The sequence below is a fragment of the Colius striatus genome, chromosome 16 (genome assembly GCF_028858725.1).
Source record: "Colius striatus isolate bColStr4 chromosome 16, bColStr4.1.hap1, whole genome shotgun sequence".
Classification (NCBI taxonomy): domain Eukaryota; kingdom Metazoa; phylum Chordata; class Aves; order Coliiformes; family Coliidae; genus Colius; species Colius striatus.
The window spans coordinates 1,354,583-1,374,663 of record NC_084774.1 but is presented as its reverse complement, the minus strand read 5'-3'; the positions used below and the strand labels follow the sequence as shown (position 1 = coordinate 1,374,663).

At 44.4% G+C, this 20,081-nt stretch overlaps 1 protein-coding gene across 2 annotated transcripts in view; it reads left to right on the top strand.

Annotated features, from left to right (window-relative positions):
• NDRG3 (NDRG family member 3) overlaps nt 1-20,081 on the top strand; it is a 58,724-nt gene that overhangs the window by 3,962 nt on the left and 34,681 nt on the right. Inside the window, exon 1 of one of the 2 annotated variants that reach the window (XM_062009077.1) lies at nt 12,856-12,877. The exons of the other annotated variant lie outside the window; for it this stretch is intronic. The gene's annotated coding sequence lies outside the window, so the exon portion shown is untranslated. Of the gene's footprint in view, nt 1-12,855; nt 12,878-20,081 lie in introns of those variants that run through there. 2 annotated transcript variants of the gene reach the window in all.

Genomic DNA, 20,081 nt, shown 5'->3' with positions numbered 1-20,081 from the left:
CAGCAAGACTTTCTGAATGTTAATGATCAGTTCAGAGCACATCACGCTAAATGTGAAATTAGGATCATTTTTCTTCAGACTACTACCTTTTTTGCACTGAATTTCATCTTTTATTTTATTTCCTGATTATTTAGCCTTGTAGGGTTTTTCTGCAGCCCTTCCCTTCCACTGTCAGAATAGCTTATATCCTCAGGAGACTTTTCTCTCCCCTCCCTACCCCTTTTCCGGTTGTTGATGAATACAGTGTATAGCAGAGCACTGCAAGAGGCTCCCAGCAGTCTCCCTCCCTGTGAAAACTGACCGTTCACGCCTACCCCCTGTCCTCTGTTCGTTCCTAGTCCAGGGGAGGGGCTTTCTCGTTTCTCCTTCAGCTGCAGAGCTGCCCAAGTTCCGTAGTTATGTGAGCGTGCCGTATATTGCAGTCTCACTGCTATAAACACCACAGACGATGAGGTGTTCTGCTGTGATGAGACGTTCTGCTGTCCTCACAGCCCTCTCCTGCTGCTGTGCAGTCAGTCCAGCCTGGAAACAGCCCTGGCTGGAAATGGACCCAGCGAATCAGGAATGAATGCTGATGTTGTGCTGCCAAACTGATAGAACATATACGTGTGGATTTAATTGGAGTCAATTCCGTTAGATAAGTGTGTATTTCTGGGTTTGCTGCTGAGTGAAACTGGGACCTTACAGACTCCACGATAGTCTAGACTGCTGGCAGTGTGTCTGTGCACAGACTTGCACTTTTTCCTTCAAATTGGCATGGATTTGATGCCACAGTTAGATTAGGGTGATTGGTGTATGAATTTCACCTAGATGGTGATTCAATCAGTTTTGGAACTGCTTCTTGGGTGTTTTCACTGTGCTGAGGCAAAAAAACAATCTGACTGTGGGCTGAGGTCTGGAATTCCTTACACAAAGACAGTGAATAAGGAGTGAGTTCTAGTGCATTTAGGTAAATTAATAGGAATGTACTATTATTTTTTCATCCTGTATATGGACTTTATCCTAATTTATTAGGAGCAATTATATCATAAATATTTCCAAGAATATGTAACTGTAAATTCCCCAGTTTTGCCACTGGTGCCCTTGTAGTGTTTTGTGAATGCCAGAATGACTTGGGATTTATGTAGATTTAAGTTTCTTAAATACAAAGGATAGAGGTCTTTAATGCCATTTCTGTTCTTTAAGTTGGCTTTTCAGATGTGTTCTTGAAAATCCATATCCAGATTCCCTGTCTCTGTTGTGTACAATAACAATTTTGTGCTGAGGGCTTTTTTTGGGTTATCTCTTTGTGGAGAGCTGAAGTAAGATGCTTCTGGTTTTGGCAGTTTGTTTTGGCTGTGGTAGATTTGAAATGTATTGCTTAGCCACTAAGGTCTGGGCTTTTTTCAGTTTGTGTAGTAGGCATTCCTACCTTTGCATTGGCAAAAAGAAAAGTGTGATTTGTGAGACTATAAGGTATGTGACTTGGATTTGTGCATTTCTTTCTAAAAAACAAGGGCTTGTGTGGAGTTTGCACTGTAATTTCCAGATGGTAGGAAATGGGGACTTGGGGAGTGGTTTAAGTCTGCTTTTCTGTGCTGACAATTCAGGTGCTGCATGTTTTGTCTCTGTTGTAGGTGGAGAATTAATGTAACAGTGCTGGGAGCTTCAGGCAAGTTCATGTTCATCAGTGGATAAAGGGACGAGTTCCTGTGTGACCTACTCTGGGTGGTAGGGTGGTCCTACTCTGGCAAGGAGGTTGGACTGGATGATCTTTTGAGGTCCCTTCCAACCCCTAAGATTCTGTGACATTGTTAACCAGTGTATCATACGCTGTCTTTGTTATTTTGCTCAAGTATTTCATTCTGCCAGGACTTTCCTCAAATAAATGGTCTTTGTTGCAAATTCAACTTATTTTTCCTTCAGTGTGGTTGACAAGGTACCAAATACGTTTCTTATGGTCCTCAGGAAAGCCAGGGAAGTTGGTTTTCTTTTTTTCCCCTCATTTTACAGTGCAATTGAGCTTTATCCATGGGCTGACAGAAAGGCACAGGACTGGGAAAAAGTCTGTACATGGATTATCTCAGGCACAGCACAAAGATTACTGGTGTTTTAAAGATAGTTAATTGGAAACATTAACTACGTTAAGGCACTAAGAGGGCTCATACACCCTAAATGTTTCTGATGACTTCTAGCAGTAGATGGATAGAACAACCAGCAGATATTGCATCCAATTCATCTTTGGCTAGTTCCACCCCACTAAAGATGAGCACAATCATACCTCTGTGTGTTCCTGGTATGTGAGGAGTCTGAGAATACCTTGGAGCTGGGAGCTGCATTGTGGTACCACAAGTCTGCTAGCTGGTTTCTGCTTTGCAGCAAGGACACTGCTTTAAAAGGAGGTATATTTCTCTTCAGCATTCTACAGAGTAGAATACCGATATAAAGCAACTGCTACAGCTGCTGTTATGGTGTTGGAAGACACAAAATAAAGAGGAGGTGGTCAGGAGATGATAATCCATCAAGGTGTCTCCTTGGTGAGACCTTGTACTGGTCTGTGTCAGTCGGCAAACACGGCCATAATGTCTCCCTGGCTACGCCAGGTGCTTTTGTGTCTCTGTGTTGTTGGGTGCCGTGGTCATTCATGCTGCTGGGTTGTATCACTGAATGATTACAACTGAGGAGTCAGCACAGTGTAATCCAAGACATTCAACTGCAATTGATCTGTTACTGGCCTCCATTTCAGCACAAAAAGGGCTAGAATTTTCCAGCAGAGGTAATACAGAAGCGCAGAGGAGGTTGTAGCTTTGCCTGTACAAAAGAGTTAATGAAGAAGTTTAGATCGTCTCCAAGAAAAAGTGATGCAGTTATATCCCAGCCTGGGAACTTTGCAGTATGTGCAGCTTTGCTGAGCAGAACCACTGCACCAGCTGGGTGGTACCCAGATGGTTGTTTCCTTTTGGGTACTTAATTTGTGCAGTTGTAACTGGTTTTAAATGTTCTTAGAGTTCCTGGCTGTTTTGCTCCTGGGCTTGGTCATGGGGCTAATGATATGAAGCAGAAGCCGAGGCAAGTTGACTGGAATTCCAGGATATCACAAAGTTTAGGAAAAAACTTCTACTAAAATGCCACAAGCAACACAATGTTTAAGTCCTGCTGCTAGTCAAGCTTCAGGAGACACCCAGTGCTTGTATGATCTCTTCAGCAGTGGCATTCCTCCTGGTTTCTACACCCAAAAGGCTTGCTTATGTGTAATTGCCAAGTGTGATGCTTGCATTCTGAGATGAGACTTTAAGCTGGGTTGATTTTGTTTTCCTTTAGCTCAGGTTATTCATTGTATTAAATATATGTTCTAGGGGATGTATTGCACACAGTAGTAAGAGGATACATGTCCAAACTGCTTTGTGCAAGTAATTGATGACTAATTTTTCTGTTGAGGTGCTCTAGGAAGGGAACCATCTCAGACACAGCTTGGTTCTTGCTCAGAGGTTTTACTTGTATTAAAAGTGTTTGACTTTACTGTGGTGTTCCTGCTACTTATCCAGTACTCCAGATTTCCACCCAAACTTGCAAGAAAATAAGAATTCTTTGGTGGTGTGATTTCCTTGGGGAGTATCCTGGTTCTTCTGAGCTTCTGTGGTGGCATGCTGGTGGCATGCTGGTGGAGCTGTGGGGATAAGTAACACCTTTTACCTCCACCCCCAATTCTGTCTTCCTGAGATAACTATACTTTGGGTAACGAATGGAAGATTATTTTTGCAGATGACCTGTCTGGGCCTGGATGCACACAGCTCCTTGCTGGCCTGAGACTAAGACAAGCACTGCACACTTCTTCCACCTTTCTTATCAAATGCCTTTTGCTGTTTTGGTGTGTTTTTCTTTCCTGTCAATGCACATTGAATATCAATTTATTACTTTTATGTGATGTGGACTCCCATGTTATCTTCGTCATTTCTTTGCAAACACATAGGAACGTTGGCAATGAGGCCCAGATTTTGGGTAGCCTGGCAGTTGCTGTTGTCGAGGGTTATTGGTGTCATAACTTCTGTATCTGGGTATTTTAGCAGTGTTTTGAAATATGGGAAGCAACAGCTTCAGTGCCAGGACTGACCAGTCACGTGTGCACCACAAAAGCTTCAGTCAGTGCAATGAGACCATCGAGTGATTCAGCTTACACTGTGAGAAATTACTTTTATTGTTATCTAGTAATTGCCTAAATGAAATGTTTTCAAGGGTAAATCTAGGCCACTATAATTATGTGTATGCTGCCACTCTCACCAGTACAAAAATGTCTCTAAAACAATTTGCAGAACTCTCTAGTTGGATACTCAGGAGGGTCCCGTGCCTGTTCCACATGAATGCATTCCCTTTTTGGTGCTGGTTTTAGATGTTAGAAAGTAGTATTTCCCCACTGATGACAGTTTTTCTTGACAATGCAGTGACCCCTAAAGACTTCTAAGAGAAGTCTGCCATCCTGCCTAATTTTTTTTTATTGAACCTCGTGTCATGGTTGGACATGACAGCTGTTTGTGGGAAGGGGGATGGGGCTGTAAAGATGGCTCCTGTAAGAAGTTGCTTGAAACTCTCTCCAGCTCTGAGCCAGACCCACTACTGGGGCTGAGCCAATGAGACACCTCCACCATCACTTTTTAAGAAGATGAGGAGACTTCTTTCTGTTTCTTCCTCCTTCTGTCCCCACCTCTGTCACCCCCCCCATCCCATCTGGTGGTGGTACAAGGAGTGGGAAGAGTGAGAGAAACAACAGTGGCAGAGACTCATTTTGCTAAGAACTCCGAGCCAGGGACAGTGACTATGGCCAGAGGAGGCCGTGTCCCATGGGAGGGACCCAATCACTTCATCACAGACCCTGAGCCAGGGGCAGCAATTGTCTTCATTAAAACTATGGCCAGAGGAGGCCGTGTCCCAGGGGAGGGACCCTGTATCGCTATGGCCGGAGGAGGCCGTGTCCCAGGGGAGGGACCCTGTATCGCTATGGCCAGAGCAGGCCGTGTCCTGTGGAAGGGACAGATTCACATAAGCTGTAACTGTGGGGAGGAACCCACGACAAAGCAGCTCATTAAACTTATGCCCAGAAGAGGCCAAGTCCCGAGAGAGGGACCCTGTATCAGCAGAAACTGCAACTGTGGTGAAGAACCCACACCAGAGACATTCACCAAGGACTGTGTCCCGTGTGAGGGACCCTGTATGGGCAGAAGCTGCAGCTGCTGGGAGCAACCCACACCAGAGAAGTCCCTTAAGGACGGTGTCCTGGGGCAGGGACCCAGTATTGGAGCAGGGGAAGAATGCCAGGAGTCCTCCTCTGAGCAGAGAGAAGCGGCAGAGCCCATCTGTGAGAGACTGAGCACATCCCCCATTCCCTGCCCCCTGAGCTGCTGAGGGAGGAGGAGGGAGAGATCTGGGGAGCAGTGAACTGGGCCCAGGAAGAAAGGAGGGACGAGGCAGGGAGATCTTAAAGTGTTGGTTGTCATGTTCTCATCATCCTGCTCCCTTTTTGCTTTTATTCCGTTCTGTTTCTTGTAGAATAAACTTTCCTCCTTTCCTCTCTCAGTCGAGCACCGGAGTCTGTTTTGCCCAGAACCGTAGCTGGCAGCGAGCCCTCCCTGCCCTTGTCTCCATCCACAAGAACCTTGGTGATCTTCTTACTGCCATTTCGCTGGGGCCTCTGCCATCGTGGTGCTGCTGTGCTGGCTGGGCCAAACCACGACACCTTGATATCCCAAAGGGAGCAGAATTCCTGGAGAACACTTAACCCTTGATAGTGAAGAGTGGATGGGTACATGTAAGGTGGTGAGGGAAAGCAAAAGACGCCTGTGAAAGGGTGTCGTGGTTTTGTCCAGCCGGGGACAAAGAGACAGGAGGGTACTTTGCTCACTGCTCCCTCTCCCCACGGAACTGGGAGGGGAACTGGAGAAAAAGGGAAAACCTGCATAGGTTGAAATAAGAACAGTTTAGCAGAACAACAATAAGAAGAAACAAGTTCAGGAAAAAAACCAGCTGTAACAGTAAATGAGGGGTATACAAAGGGGATAGTACGTGCTGCAGTCGCTCCACACGTGGCACCCGACACAACCGCTCCCAGCCGGCAGCTGAACCCGCCAGTCCCTGCGCCCCTCCCGACCAGCTCCCGGCCTATATGTACCGGCCATGACCTCAGGATGGTGTCAAATACCTGTTGGCTGGCCTGGGTCAGCTGCACATGCTGTGCCCCTTCCTACTGCTTCATCAAAGTTAACCCTATCCTAGCCCAAACCAGGACAAAGGGCCAGTGAGCTGTGTGCTGGTGTTCCTGGTGGCAGAGGCTGGGCAGCGCCATGGTGCCAGGCAGTGCACCCCAGCAGAGTGGTGTGTGCAGTGATGCTGCAGCACAGGGGCTCAGCTGCTCTTCTCATCTGACCTGAGAAACTGGTTCCATCTGGAAAAAAAAACCCTTCATCTTTTTTTTTTTCCTTTCGTTTGAACAATGTTTCATTGAGGTTGCAAAAGAAACACAAGGCAGCCTTCAACCGCCAGCTTCTGAATTTGTGTTGCACAGGGTTCCTCAGACAGACCAAGGAGGCATTCATGGAGCATTAGACGTTATTTTTGGCAGTGGGTGGAGGGTAGTGCAGTATTCCCTTTGGTCTTTCATAAGATAACTGTATTTTTTTCCCCATTTACTTTAATTGTGTCTTTCTTCTTTAATGTAGACAAGCAGTTTCTTATCAAGGAAAGCACTAAACCAGTCACCAAGAGAAGCTTGTGCTCTCTTTAAAAAAGACAAAAAAAGAGGAAAAATTAAGAAGTATCGTGCAGTTGATTGTGTGGTGGTATCACCTTTGAAGAAATTCGTCACAGAATAGGAATACGGATTTATGACTTTACATAAAGGCAGGAGAAATACTCTCAGTACTTCATTTTTCTATAATAAGAACTATTTAGGCAGAAATATTGTTCAGCCTCTTATGGAGTTCTCCAGTAGTTGGGGAAAAATATTGAAATGGTGTTAGACATATACCCCAGAAAGCTTAATTCGTGACCTAAGCATTAATTGCCTGAACTGAGAAGTGTTTCAACAGAGGCATCTTGTTTTTCTCTAGTTTGATTCCTTTGATGTGGTGTATTCACATTTTCTTAGATCTCTAGCCTTCAAGTGTCATTCTGGGCTGTGGAGTGATTGTGAACATGGCACTTATGGTGCTATTTTCATCATGTCTCCACGTTGAAATGAACTGCTTGTGCAGACATCGTCATCAGTCACCTTGTTTGCCTGCAAATGATATAAGTGAACACGGTCTTAGTACTGTCAATGCTTTCAACAAGGAGAGACAGAGTTTAAATCTGGATATTGAAACATTTCCTTAGTGAAATTTGAAGGATTTTTATCATAATCACTAGACTCAGTTTTTCTTTGGCATTTTTAAGAGAATCCCAGGTCTTCCCAGCAGCAGGGACTCCAAATTCTTTTCATAGTCTGGGGCCTTAGCTTTCAAGACTGGCACTTGCCTTTCCATAAATCATGGAGCTTGTTCTGCACTCCTGGCCTCTCCACGCCTGCAGCACAGTTCAAGTGCCTGAAAGAATTAAAGGTGGAGGGGGAAGCCAGGGCATGGAGGTGCTGCACACGCAGGGGCTGCTGGGGAGCTCTGGTGCCTGCAAGCTCCTGAGAGCAATTGCAGCATCTCTTTCTCTTATTTGGCCAAACAGACAAGGACTGCATCAGTTTCTGTGCAGCTGTCCTTTTGTTACCGACATAGCTGTATACATATGCTTTATAAGAGATGAGCAGTCACACCTGGAAAATGGCAGCTGCTGCTTCTTCCTCTGAGCACCTGCATCAACACGGTTTGGTGGTCACTCTCAGCACTGGCCTGGTAAGGAGCTTGATTGAGCAATGTTGTGCTGTATTTCTCTCTTGTGCAGCGTCTAGATGAAGAGCAGAGTTTTATTACTGGTGAATGGGTAATAAAAGGTAGAAAACAGCTTTCAATATGTCTGTAGGGCAGCAGCAGGGAGGGGAGAGTCTCTTTTACTCCAGACTGGCTGCAGAATCATTGGAAGAGAGGTGGCCTTGGAGCTCTTAACTCTTTCCCTGTTTCTTGTTTGATTACAGCTTTGTTTGAAGGAAAATCTAAACACTTAAACTCTACCTGAGGTGGGTATTTAACAAGAGGAGAGTATCAGGTGTCAGTGTATTTGCATGGAGTGGAAAGTGTTGGTCCTTTCACCTAATGGAAAGTTATTCAGTGCTGACTCAAAAGATCCCAAGAGAAATGACACCACTCAGTCCCAACATGTGTGGCTTGGTGAAGGAGTTATAGACATGTTTGTTATCCTGAGCTAGGCAGGAGGGTCAGGCAGGTGTGTGACACTGATCTCTTCTGACCTTACTGTGTTGAATAATATTGACATGAGAAGCGTTACCTGAAGGGTTCAAGAAAATCAAATTGGATCAACACAGTGTTTTGAAAAGAAGTGAAGGCCTCAGCCTGTGCTGATTCCCACTGCATCGGGCTTTTGTTTGAAGCTCTTGGACAAGCAGAGGAGTATAGGGCTTCTCTGATCTTGCACTGGATGGACACTCCTCTTTTTGTTTGCAGCTACCAGGTACTAAGCTAGTGTAGCTCATACATAAATGCAGAAATGGACATAAAAGGACTAATGCAAGAAAGAAAAATCAGAATATGAAAATTTGAGATCAGGGGAGAAGGATGTGAGCAGTTTAGATTTAAAATGATGTAATAAAAAACCAGTTTTAACAAAATTCCTGCCTCTGGGAGTGATGGGGGAAGCAGGGCGTTATGTAAAAGGTTGCTTGCACATTTATGAAGGTATGTGGCAATGTTAGGGCACACTTCTAAAGAGAAACTATGATCCATCTCTCAAGGAAGTGTGAAAAGTGGTCCTACAGAGCAGTAAAATCCTAGACATCTTCTACACTAGAGCTCGTTATTAGGCATCATTATTTCTGGCAAATTCTTTGAGTATAAGAGAACTGGAAAAGTGAAAGGTGACGAGTGAGCAGAGGTGTGAAGCAAGAAGAAAGAGGAGACGTTGAGCAGTTTAGGACTTTGCACCTTGGAAAGAAGCCACTTGGAGGACAAAAGAAAATAAGGAAGCTTTATGAAAGCATGACTGACACGGAAGGAGAAAATAACTGACATTTCTGACAACCTGAGAGCTGTTGGGACACACAATAAAAACGCGTGTGTCCTTCAGACAGAAGGAAGATTGATCTTGCAGATTGTTTTCCCAGTGTTAGCCATGGCCAGAGAATAGTGTGGAGACCCAAAGCACAGAGACATCAGTTAGAAAAAGAAATGAAAGAGAGGTGACCATGTTTGTTTGTTGACAAAAAAAACATTTGTAGCAGGGGAGTTGGACTAGATGATCTTTTGAGGTCCCTTCCAAGATTCTGTGAAATAAAAGGGTTAACTTTGAGAAAACATGGAAAAATCCTATGACATTGAATGATAAAATAATACTTTATATGTGGTGTAGTGAAGCAAGACACCTGGAGTACAGCGCTCATTGTTTGTACACAGTGGTGAACTCTGAATTGGCCTTCCAGTCATAGATGTAACTTGGGGTTATAACAGACACTTTTAGCAAAATATTATCTCAGTTTGAAAAAGCAAATTGCAGGTTAGATGCTTCTGGAAAATAATAGTGATCAAGCCAGGAAACATTCTGCTGTGTAACCCCACAGTGCACCTGTGCTGTGAATGCTGCAAGAATACTCGTATGGAGAGAGGCTGAAAAGACAAGAATAGTCAAAGGTGATGAAAGGAGTTCCTTTTAAAGAATGATAAATAGATCAAAACTCTCCAGTCTCAAAAGATGTTTTTGAAGAGGGGGGACATCTAAAGTCTTAAGTAGCATGGAGCGTATATGAACCCATTATTCACTGGTCTTTTCCGACAAAAGGACTAAGACCACCTCGTGAAATTAGTGGCTGGCAGGCTCAAAACAATGTGATATTTATAAAGTGGGAGCAGGACCTCCTCCTTTCTCTTTGACATTGAGGTTTTAATCTGTTGGAACAATTCCATGGACTTAGGCTGATTTATTCAGCAGTTAACACTTCATCAGAATGCTGTTCCCAGGGCTTTGAAAGCTTAGCTCTAGAGCTCTGCTCATGAGAGAAATCCTTCAAGGATTGGAGAAAGGGTATGAAACCTGACAGGCTGAACAGCCCCTCTGATGGCTTTTCATTGAGCAAAATCAGTGCAACTTCTCAACAAAGTGTTTCAGTGGAAGTGCCTGGTAGAGTCAAATACAGTTTGTGCACATGAAGACATACAGCCCAGCCTTGTGGCTGGTAATTTGGGGCTGTTATTTGAGTGTTAAAACTTGTGGACTCCAAGAGTTAATGTGTCCTCTTGTCTGACAGTGAATTGGAACAGTGGCCTGTTCTTACAGCTATAGTGGGCAGTTCCAGCTTCAGCTACTACAGAGATAATGCAAGAATCAAGTACCAGCCAATGCCAGGAGTGTTATTTGGGGGTTGCTTCACAGGATTTAGAAAAGGACAGACTGAAGGGGAAGGTTTTGGATTCACAGAAGCAGGACATGGTTCCAGTGTACAAGTGCTATTTATTTGTGGCTAATTACCTGTGATTTGTTGTGTTTATATATTTATTGTCAATGTTCTGCCATTTTAGGCCGATTCAGAGCACTTTGCTAAACGTTTCTTAGTTGTGAAGAGAGATACCACATGTTTGGTGGCTTACTGCTGTTTTGCTTCTCAAGTATTGTGTATGAGCCAAGGTAACTGGATTACTGGGACTTAGCAGATAACTGATTGTGTTATGCTCTGTGGGTGCTTTTAGACCAAAACTTGTGAGCTTAAATTGCTGTGGAGGAGGCTCAGAAGAGCTTTGCTTCCACGATGGTGGCTTAAACTAATCTGATATTTTTTTACAGCTAGGTTTGTCACCTGTTAGTACCACACTTCACCATCTTAACTACATTTAGCAGTGTGCCTACCCTTCTTCTGAACATTTTCAGTCTCTTCTGAGGGTTTCTTTGTTACATGACTGTAACAGTGCAATACTGGACATGGGGTAGGTAAATATGTCAGCTGGTTTCCAAAATGATTGCCAGTGAAGCTTGGGGAGGGTGAGGGGGAAGGAATATTGGAGTGGATAACATCAATCCCAAACTAACAAGAGCTCTTGTGTTCTCTCTGAGATGACTGTATAAACATGAATTTTAACAAAATTCTACTTAGAGGTAATATGAGAGAAATGTGTGTTACAGCACTGAAATACTAAAAGCAAGTTAAGATAATTGTCAGGTTCCCTGATGGCACCAAACTGGGAGCACTGGCTGATTCCCCAGAGGCTGTGCTGCCATTCAGTGGGATCTCGACCCGCTGGAGAGTTGGGCAGAGAGGAACCTGCTGAGGTTCAACAAGGACAAGGGCAGAGTCCTGCAGCTGGGAAGGAACAACCCCCTGCACCAGCACAGGCTGGGGGTCAAACTGCTGAAGAGCAGCTCTGCAGAGAGAGACGTGGGTGTCCTGATTGATAATAAGCTAAATATGAGCCAGCAATGTGCCCTCGTGGCCAAGAAGGCCAATGGCAGCCTGGGATGCATGAAGAAGAGTGTGGGCAGCAGGTCGAGGGAGGTTCTTCTCCCCCTCTACTCTGCCCTGCTGAGGCCTCATCTGGAGTCCTGTGTCCAGTTCTGGGCTCCTCAGCTCAAGAGGGACAGGGAACTGCTGGAGAGAGGCCAGTGCAGGGCCACCAAGATGATCAGGGCACTGGAACATCTTTCATACGAAGAAAGGCTGCGGGAGCTGGGGCTGTTCAGTCTGGAGAAGAGGAGACTGAGGGGGATCTCATTAACATTTATAAATATCTAAAGGGTGGGTGTCAGGAGGTTGGGACATCCCTTTTCTATAGTAGATAGTGACAGGACAAGGGGTGATGGGATGAAGCTGGAACACAAAAAGTTCCATTTAAACATAAGAAAAAATGATTTCACCCTGAGGGTGAGGGAGCCCTGGCCCAGGCTGCCCAGAGGGGTTGTGGAGGCTCCTTCCTTGGAGGTCTTCAGGACCCGCCTGGACATGTTCCTGTGTGACCTGATCTAGGTGACCCTGCTTCTGCAGGGGGATTGGACTAGATGATCTCTAAAGGTCCCTTCCAACCCCCACCGTTCTGTGATTCTATGATTCTACGATCTTTATTCAAACTGAGGAAGTATCTGGCTGATCCAAGTCATATTCATATCCACAGTGTAGGTACAGATTTCCCTGATTTTTGTGACTCTCAGGAAAGGAGAGGCTAGATTTCATGCGTCTACCTTACCAGATTTTCTGCAGCATAAAGCCTGAGAGTAAACAACTTCTGTGTTCAGAAAGAACAACAGTGTTTCAGTGCAGCAGGGAAGAAGCTTCTCCAGCACCTGGGAGAGACTGACTGGTTGAAGGCTGTGTGGATGTACAAGCCAAGAGGAGCTATCGCAGATATAGGCAAATAGGCATTTGCTCTTGAACTGTATCAGACAGGATCTTGCACCACACAGACCTTCACGTGTTCTTATTCTTGAACGTATTGAATGTTTTTCAGGGGCAGGAATCAATTTTGTATTAAACCTGTTGTTTTAATGTCTTAATATCTGCTCTGAAAAATCTTCCAGGAGATGAACCTCTGCCTCAGCTATGCCTTTAATGTGAAGTATCTGACTTGATTCCATATTCATTATTAAACAGTGTTAGAAAGGGAATTGTTAAACAGTGCTGACTAGTGTGGCTGTAACAGTCACTGCTTCTGGATATTCATTTTTATTCTGGTCTGTGATATTTTTGGGTTAAAAATCTCATTGTTTATACCTCTGTATTCCACTTGCAGCAAGAGAAGTTCCTGTTGGATAAAAGGAAAGACCTTCTGTGGTGAGTGTTTTTTCGTGCTAGAATCTGCATTCTTAGAGATTTTCTGATTTGTAAGGCCCCGAGCAATGGGATCCAACTTATAAATTGCTCCTTCTTGGAGTAGGAGGTTGTGCTAGATGACCTCCAGAGATCCCTTCCAGCGTTCAGATCCCATAAATGGAGACCTTGCAGTTCCATCTTCACCTGCAGAGGAGCCTGTGAACGGGTTTCTCAGAAACTTTCGCATAGCACTTTTTACTGGAGGAGTTAGTTTTAGACTTTGGTGTGCTCAGCTTTATCCTTCTCTGTCACTGGGATGTGGTATATCCTGCTTACCTCATGCTGGTTTCTAGAGAATGGAGTCAGGAATTAGTCTGTTGTAATGCAGTCTGCATGAAAAGTGATGGTTCAGCTTCATTCAGAAGTAGAATATTTAAACTAAATCACTTGTATTGAGATCTTCCACTACTTTTGAAAGAAATAAAATCTTTGTGTTTTAATCTCTTCAGGACTTTGTTTACAGTAGCTGCATGTCCTAGTTGGAGTGTCTGTGGTATCATGGATTTCCACTCTAAGATATGTGATGTGAAGCTGCTTAAGCTTGTAAATGTTTTTACTGTATCCCAAGTAAATGAAATTGAATTTCACTTAATAAGAATAATTTTAATTTATACTATTGTTTCTTAAAGAAAACTAAACTCTGAGCTGGTCTACACCATGGACTTTGGTTTGGTGAAGTTAAGGTGAGGAAAAAAGAAAGGATGACTTTTACTTGAGAGATATTGCACCAAAACCTTTGCAGATTTAACCTACCTTTGTAAAAACTGTTCTTCTTTTGCTGTAAGTTGTTTACCCAGCCCAGTTTACTCATTAGGTAGCTTCAGCTTCTTTGATCACAAAAATTAACATGAATTGTGGAGAATGAATGAGGATAGTGGATAGAAGAAGGCTGGAAAAAGGGGAAGCAGAAGTTGTTTCCTGTCCCAAATGCAACTGGGGCTTGCATTTGGAGGGACACATCTCATAGGGACAGGAAGCAACTTCAATAGGGTGTGTCTGTCAAATTTGTGTCTTTTGTCACACTACAGCATTTAGCCTAATTGTTTCTACTGAAAAGCAGATCTTCCACTAGTATCCTTCAAAGGATCATTCTGGCGTAGCATATTCTACAGGATAACGCTTCCTAAAAGAGCAACTGTGCTTCAGTTTGCACCTGAGAAACAGGTCACTTAGAGCCCTTGTGTGCTCAGTGTCACCTGAGGGAAGGGACAGGTTCTGACAGGTACACCCCAGAGAACTCTGGAGTTAACAGCTCAGTGCCTGGGCAGATGTATCTTGCAGAGAGCAGATAGCCTCGGGCACACTGAGCAGTCTTGATTTACTGCCAAAGCAGTTGGCATTTTCCACCCTGTCTCTGGGTTGTGTTTATGTAGATGTTTACAAAGTGCCCCCATAACTCTTAAGGGAGGATGCTCACATGTTCAGTTGCTGCATCTCATATCTGTTTCCACCCTTTCTGAAATAAGACATTATTGCTTGTTTTATCAAAAGGCTTCTGTGCATTTCAGAAACTCATAGCATGAGTGCCCGTGTTGATACATACTAGATGTTAATTTATAGCCTTGGTTACTTCTAGTCAGGGTGCACCATGAAGACTGGTGAGTTAAACTGCTTTATTTGTATACTTGCCTGCTCTGTATGTTGTACACACCCCTCAATTTAGACAGCAGGATTTGGAGCTGACTCCAGAGCTCATTTTATGTCTGATCCTTATTACATGAGCTGATTCTGATGATCTTCCTGTGACTGTCTGATAGGCTCATTCAGTCCATTATACCAGCAGAAAGCCAGCCTGGCAAAAGTCAGCATGAAATCTGCTCACATTGCAATCAAGCATGCCAGACACTGCTCAAGGCAGGGTTTGGGTCATGACTACAAGGGAATGGAAGAACACAAAGAGAGCTGGAGAGTCTGATCTCTTTCAGAGCCTGTGAGTTGAAACTTTAGCTCCTTTGTATCCTGAAATAATACCCTACAACAAGGCAGCTCAGCTTAGCAAACTGATTTGTGTCTTATGTTCTGTAGACGCTTTATCTAAATTGATTAGATTTAGCATATCTTGAAGGTAGGCGCAGGGCCCTGCGTATCATCTGGCAGTGTCATGCACATGTGCTTTATCTCTTCTGTGATTCAGCTGAAGAGCCAGCACTGCCAAAAAAAAAAGGTTTCTTACAATCAAATCTCAAAGCACAGTCTTTATACTTGACAGATTTAGAAAAAAAGGTGGTACACAAGGAGTTGAAGGAGCCGTTTCATCAGGCAGCTCACTGACCCAAGTGAAAACTAGTTCTGGAAAAAACAATTGCGGCTGCAGTAAGCAAATCTGACTTGGCACATTACTGCAAAATCATCAGCTTTGTGCAAGGGAAGGAGAGGGAGGAATTTCTGGCTGGTGTGGGGAGGGAGGGCAGGAACATCCCTTTTGACAGCAACTCACAGATGTGTTAAATGAATAATGAAATTACATCCTGAATTGATTCTGAGTTGCCCTGTATCTGTTGCTGGTTTTAACTGTGTTGAGTTGCCTTTCCTGTGCTGGCCAGCAGCCTGAGAAGGGGTGTAAAACTCAACCTGACAGACACAAGGATGCGTGCTGCTTGGAAGTTAGTTCACAGCCTGGAAATGAAGGAAGAGACAGTGGTACAGCAGTTGTGGTGGCTCTGAAGTAATGACAATGATACTCAGGAAGAGAGTGTCCTTCAGACGGTGCAGAATGGGCAATAAGCCAAACTAAAAGAGCTTGTTCTGGGAAGCACCAAGGAGCAGCACTACCTGGGAAAGATGCATGTAATGGTAATGAGGAAGAAAGGGAAAAAAAGAATATAATAATATCATTTTAGCCATTTGGTTTTCATACAGTATATTAGTTCTTAAAACTGACATCAGTCCTGCGAATGCTCCTTCTATAGGCAATTTGCAGTTGGAGCAGACTGAAATAGTGAAACTGCATCCTGAGAGTTAAGTCTGTTTTCTGCATACATCTGTATTATTGTATTCAATAGACGTAATTATTTAATACTAAACAATATGTATTTGCTGATAAAAGGTCTTTGCCATGTCTGGTGGATAACTCAGAACTGGAGATGTTGAAATGTTCGATCAGATTTTGCCTGCAGGTTCACCAAAGCCTGTTTGTTCAGGATTGAATGAAGAAAGAAAAGTTTGAGTTTGCTCTAAGATGTTAGTAGAAGTGATTCAGATGTATACACCTATACAGCACATTAAAGGAATGTTGGTTACCTGACTGACACAAGAAGCAGTGGTGTTGACTTAGCTGCTGAGGAGCAGAATACGTTCCTTCTTCCTGAGCTTTGCAGGTCTGGTGACGTCTATACACGTGTTAAGTTAGATTTATCCAGACTGCATTACATTACACTGCATGTACCAAGAGTTATGACCAAAACTACTTCGTACAACTCCTTCACTGCTGACTATATGTGACGGTATCAGGTTGAGGTTGGATGATTTATATATATGGATGAACACAAAAAGTTGAAGGAGTTTTCATTTAAAAATGCAAGTGACTCGCCAAACTTTTCTTATGCATTTGATCTGAGTTTAAAAAGTTCAATCACAATTGCATTGCATCATAGAATCATTTTGATTGGAAAAGCCCTTGAAGCTTGTGGAGTCCAAGCTCTCCCTTCCCCCTGCCAAGCCTACCACTAACCCATGGCCCTCAGCACCTCAGCTCCACCTGCTCAGGGAAAAAGGTCTGCCTCATCTCTCATTTAGATCTCCCCTGGGGCAACTTGAGGCTATTTTCTCTTGCCTATCACTTGGGAGCAGAGACTGACCCCCAGCTCACTGCAGCCTCCTGTCAGGGAGTTGCAGAGAGTGCTCCTATCTCCCCCTAGTCTTCTCTTCTCCAGGCTGCCCTCTGTCAGATGGGAGGACCTTTGCTCACAGGGCAGTTCAGGTCACCTACTTGTGCTGCTTCTGCTCCAGGTGCTGCCATGGAACGGACAGAGGAATGGCGTGGGGAGAAGCTGCAGTGAACACAGTGGTGGTAGAGTGCTGATGAAGAGCTGCCCACATTTTGGTTGGGACAAATGTCCCCCTGAAGTCTTCTTGAGCCCTCACCGATGTCAGGATGAGACCTCCTGAGTTGTAGGGGTCATGGAAGCAGGTGCCTCAGTAGAGGGGAAAGCATCTTTGACATAGGAAAATCGTGTGAATAACGTGATAATAACAGCCACTGCTGATTTCAGTTGCAGTGGAGAGAAGAACTCATTAAGGGAAGGGATACACCCTGACAGCCAGGGCAGTGCTGTGTGTGTGTGAGGGACCCCACGGACTTGCAGGAAGGACTGGTGTGGAGCCACCTGCCCTGAGGAGGGACAAAGGGCAGAAGCCATGGGGAACAGACTGACTGAAACCCCCACTCCCTGCCCCCCTGGACTGTTCAGGGGGGAAGGAGGTAAAAACCCCGTGGTCAGGGCTCTGAGCCTGGGCAGAGGGGAGGGGTGGGGAGAAGGTGACATAAAAGGGCTGGTCGGACTCTTCATTGCTGTACCACTCTGTGTTGGTTTATTTTGGTTATGCTTTGGGGTTTAAGGTTATGTTTTAGTTGATGTTGCATTAAGTTATTTTCTGTTTCCTTCCCCAAGCCCAGTCCCCTGCTCTGTTTTGTCCTGGACCTTAAGCAGCAATTCAGCTCTCCCTGCCCTTTGGCAGTCCTCAGGTCGTTGGTACTTGAGGCTACTCATGGTCTTTTGTTCTCTGATGGGCCTAAGCCATGACATGCCTGTATATTTGAATGGTGACTAAGGATGATGTCCTGCTAGCTGAGCTCAGTTACACACATGGCAGCATGATGCTTCCTGTGATTAGAATTGGACTCCTCCAAAATTAATGGAAAACTGGGCACTAGCCTTCTCCTTACAAAGTCATTGTTAAACATCACTCTCATTTAAACTCCTTAGGAAATAGGTTTAGCAGCTGGCATTTCTGGCCCAGTTGTAGCCTGGGTTTGATGGAGATAAAGCATGCTGTGGTATGGAGCTGCTGTGCCCGTGTGCAGTCGCTGGCACTGTGCGTGCTGTGCAGAACGTAGTTCCTCTCTGCAGGCTCCCAGTTTGGAGGTGGAGCACCATGTGGTGCATTCCCCAAAATATATGAGCTGGAAAGCAAAGCGAGTAACCCAGGGAAATATTTTGAAAGTGCATGTGGACCCTTTGGCTGTTTGGCTGGAAGTTTGCCATGGCAGCCAGTGTTTCAGTATAGAAAACAGAGCAGTCTATGCTGGTGGTTCGGTAGCACACTGCTCAGGAGAGGCACACGAAGGACTCAGGAGCCACACACTAAGAATGCCCAAGGGTCTCAAAGGCCTGAAGTGAAACTTACTTTACTTAAGATCTACATGCCAAGGCTATGGTCTGCCAGAGCAGACTGCAGAGCCTTGTCAGGCAGCTTGTCTTCTGATGTGTACGGGAGGAAGAAGCAGAGGAGGCACAGGAAGCAGGAATCCTCTGATGCAGATAGGAAAAGCTGTCCTGAGATGCTACTCAGCACACGTGACTGTAAATGCCTGAGCTGCAAACCTGAGGACTTTGTGCTGTGTACTTTGGTTCTTGCACTGGGTGTAAATTCTGGGCTTGTTCCTTATACACTCTGGGCACAACATTTCTTCTTTCTGTCCTGTAAGAAGTGAGTAGATGTGTCAGGGAGCAGTCCTTGGAATCCTAGTGTAGATTGTCAAGGCTGTAAGTGTAGTCAGTCCTTGGAGAAGAGACTTCTTCACCTGGTCTCTGCTGGGCTGCCAAGAAAGCAAGTGTATATTTAGGTATGTTTAATGCCATGTTTTGTGGCATAGCTTGATAACTCCTGAGTAATTTTGGCTGGGTGCAGTTAACATATAAAGCTGGAGTACTATGGGCTTTATAGTTAACAAATAGTTAACTATATAGTTAACAAAATAACCTGTAGTGGCAATGAGTGAGCAAGAAGATTTTGTTGCACTCAGCTCCTAAATGCTGTGGAGAGGTTGCACCTCTATAATAAAACAGCATTCAAGGAAGTGCCCAAAAAGTTGGAAAATATCTTGTAACCCTGTGTGGAACAGTCCTGGTAGAACTTCACCTTTGCTCCCACAGGCAGTGTGTTGGTGCTGCTGGCTCTGTGGCTGTGGGGCTGTAGCACTCATGCCCTTGACTCACTGAACTTACCTTAACACAGCTTCTTGGGTTTGATATTGAAATGATGTAAACTGAGAGCACTCTTATCTTGGAGTAAACGTGTAAGCATGTGTTTCAGATCTTGTTTATAAGTAGGTGGTTTCTTTTTGAGGCTCACCTGCCTTGGTTTTTTACAGCCTTCTGTGTCCTACTCTAGTCTTTCTGCTAACGATTCACCAAATGTCTTTCCTTCATTACTGGTTTTCAAAGAACACAGAATCTACTTCAGCCCTCGGGAAGACTTTGGAAAGCGATGGATGGTTTAAATTGGGGTATTTGAGTGTATTTATAGTCATATGTAAATGGAGGACAGAGGAATACTTGCAAAGCAGGTGGTACTGGGACATTTATAGAAAAATGTATGATTTATAAATGGATCGTTCCAGGCAAAACCTTTTGCTTTTTTGCTTTGCCTGTAGCCTGTTTTCTACAGAGCTCTTCTGTGTGCTATGAATATTTATGCTGCTTTGTTGTGGTATTTAAAACTTGCTTTAAGCTTATGAAACGATATATTTATCTTTAAATAACAGGAGGAGTGGAAGGAGAGGATTGATTGTTTCCAGGGCAGACGTGTCTACAGCTCTTTTACAAGGAGTCTTTAACATGGTCAAAGCAGAGGATAGCACCAATACCCCACCCTTCCTCTTGCCCCTTTGCATTTGGAGATGCACTTCACCAGGTCTCTCTGCTACAAAATATTCTCTTTTGAGAAATTTTGGTAGCCTTTTTGGGACAAACGTGCCCCTTTGCCAGGTTTCACACCAAAAGCCATGTTGCTGTTTGCATAGCAGAGTGCTCAGGTGTTTTGGTCAATAATAGTGTAGAATGACTCAGACCTTGTGCTCTAAAAACAAGTTACCCAGATTTGGTCCAGGGCAATCACATCCAGCCTGCTAAGACCTCGGGAAGAGAAAAGTATGTCTATCTGGCTACAGAATATCCTCCGAACAGATTGAAAGGAATGACTGTGACAGCCATTTTCTGGGGAG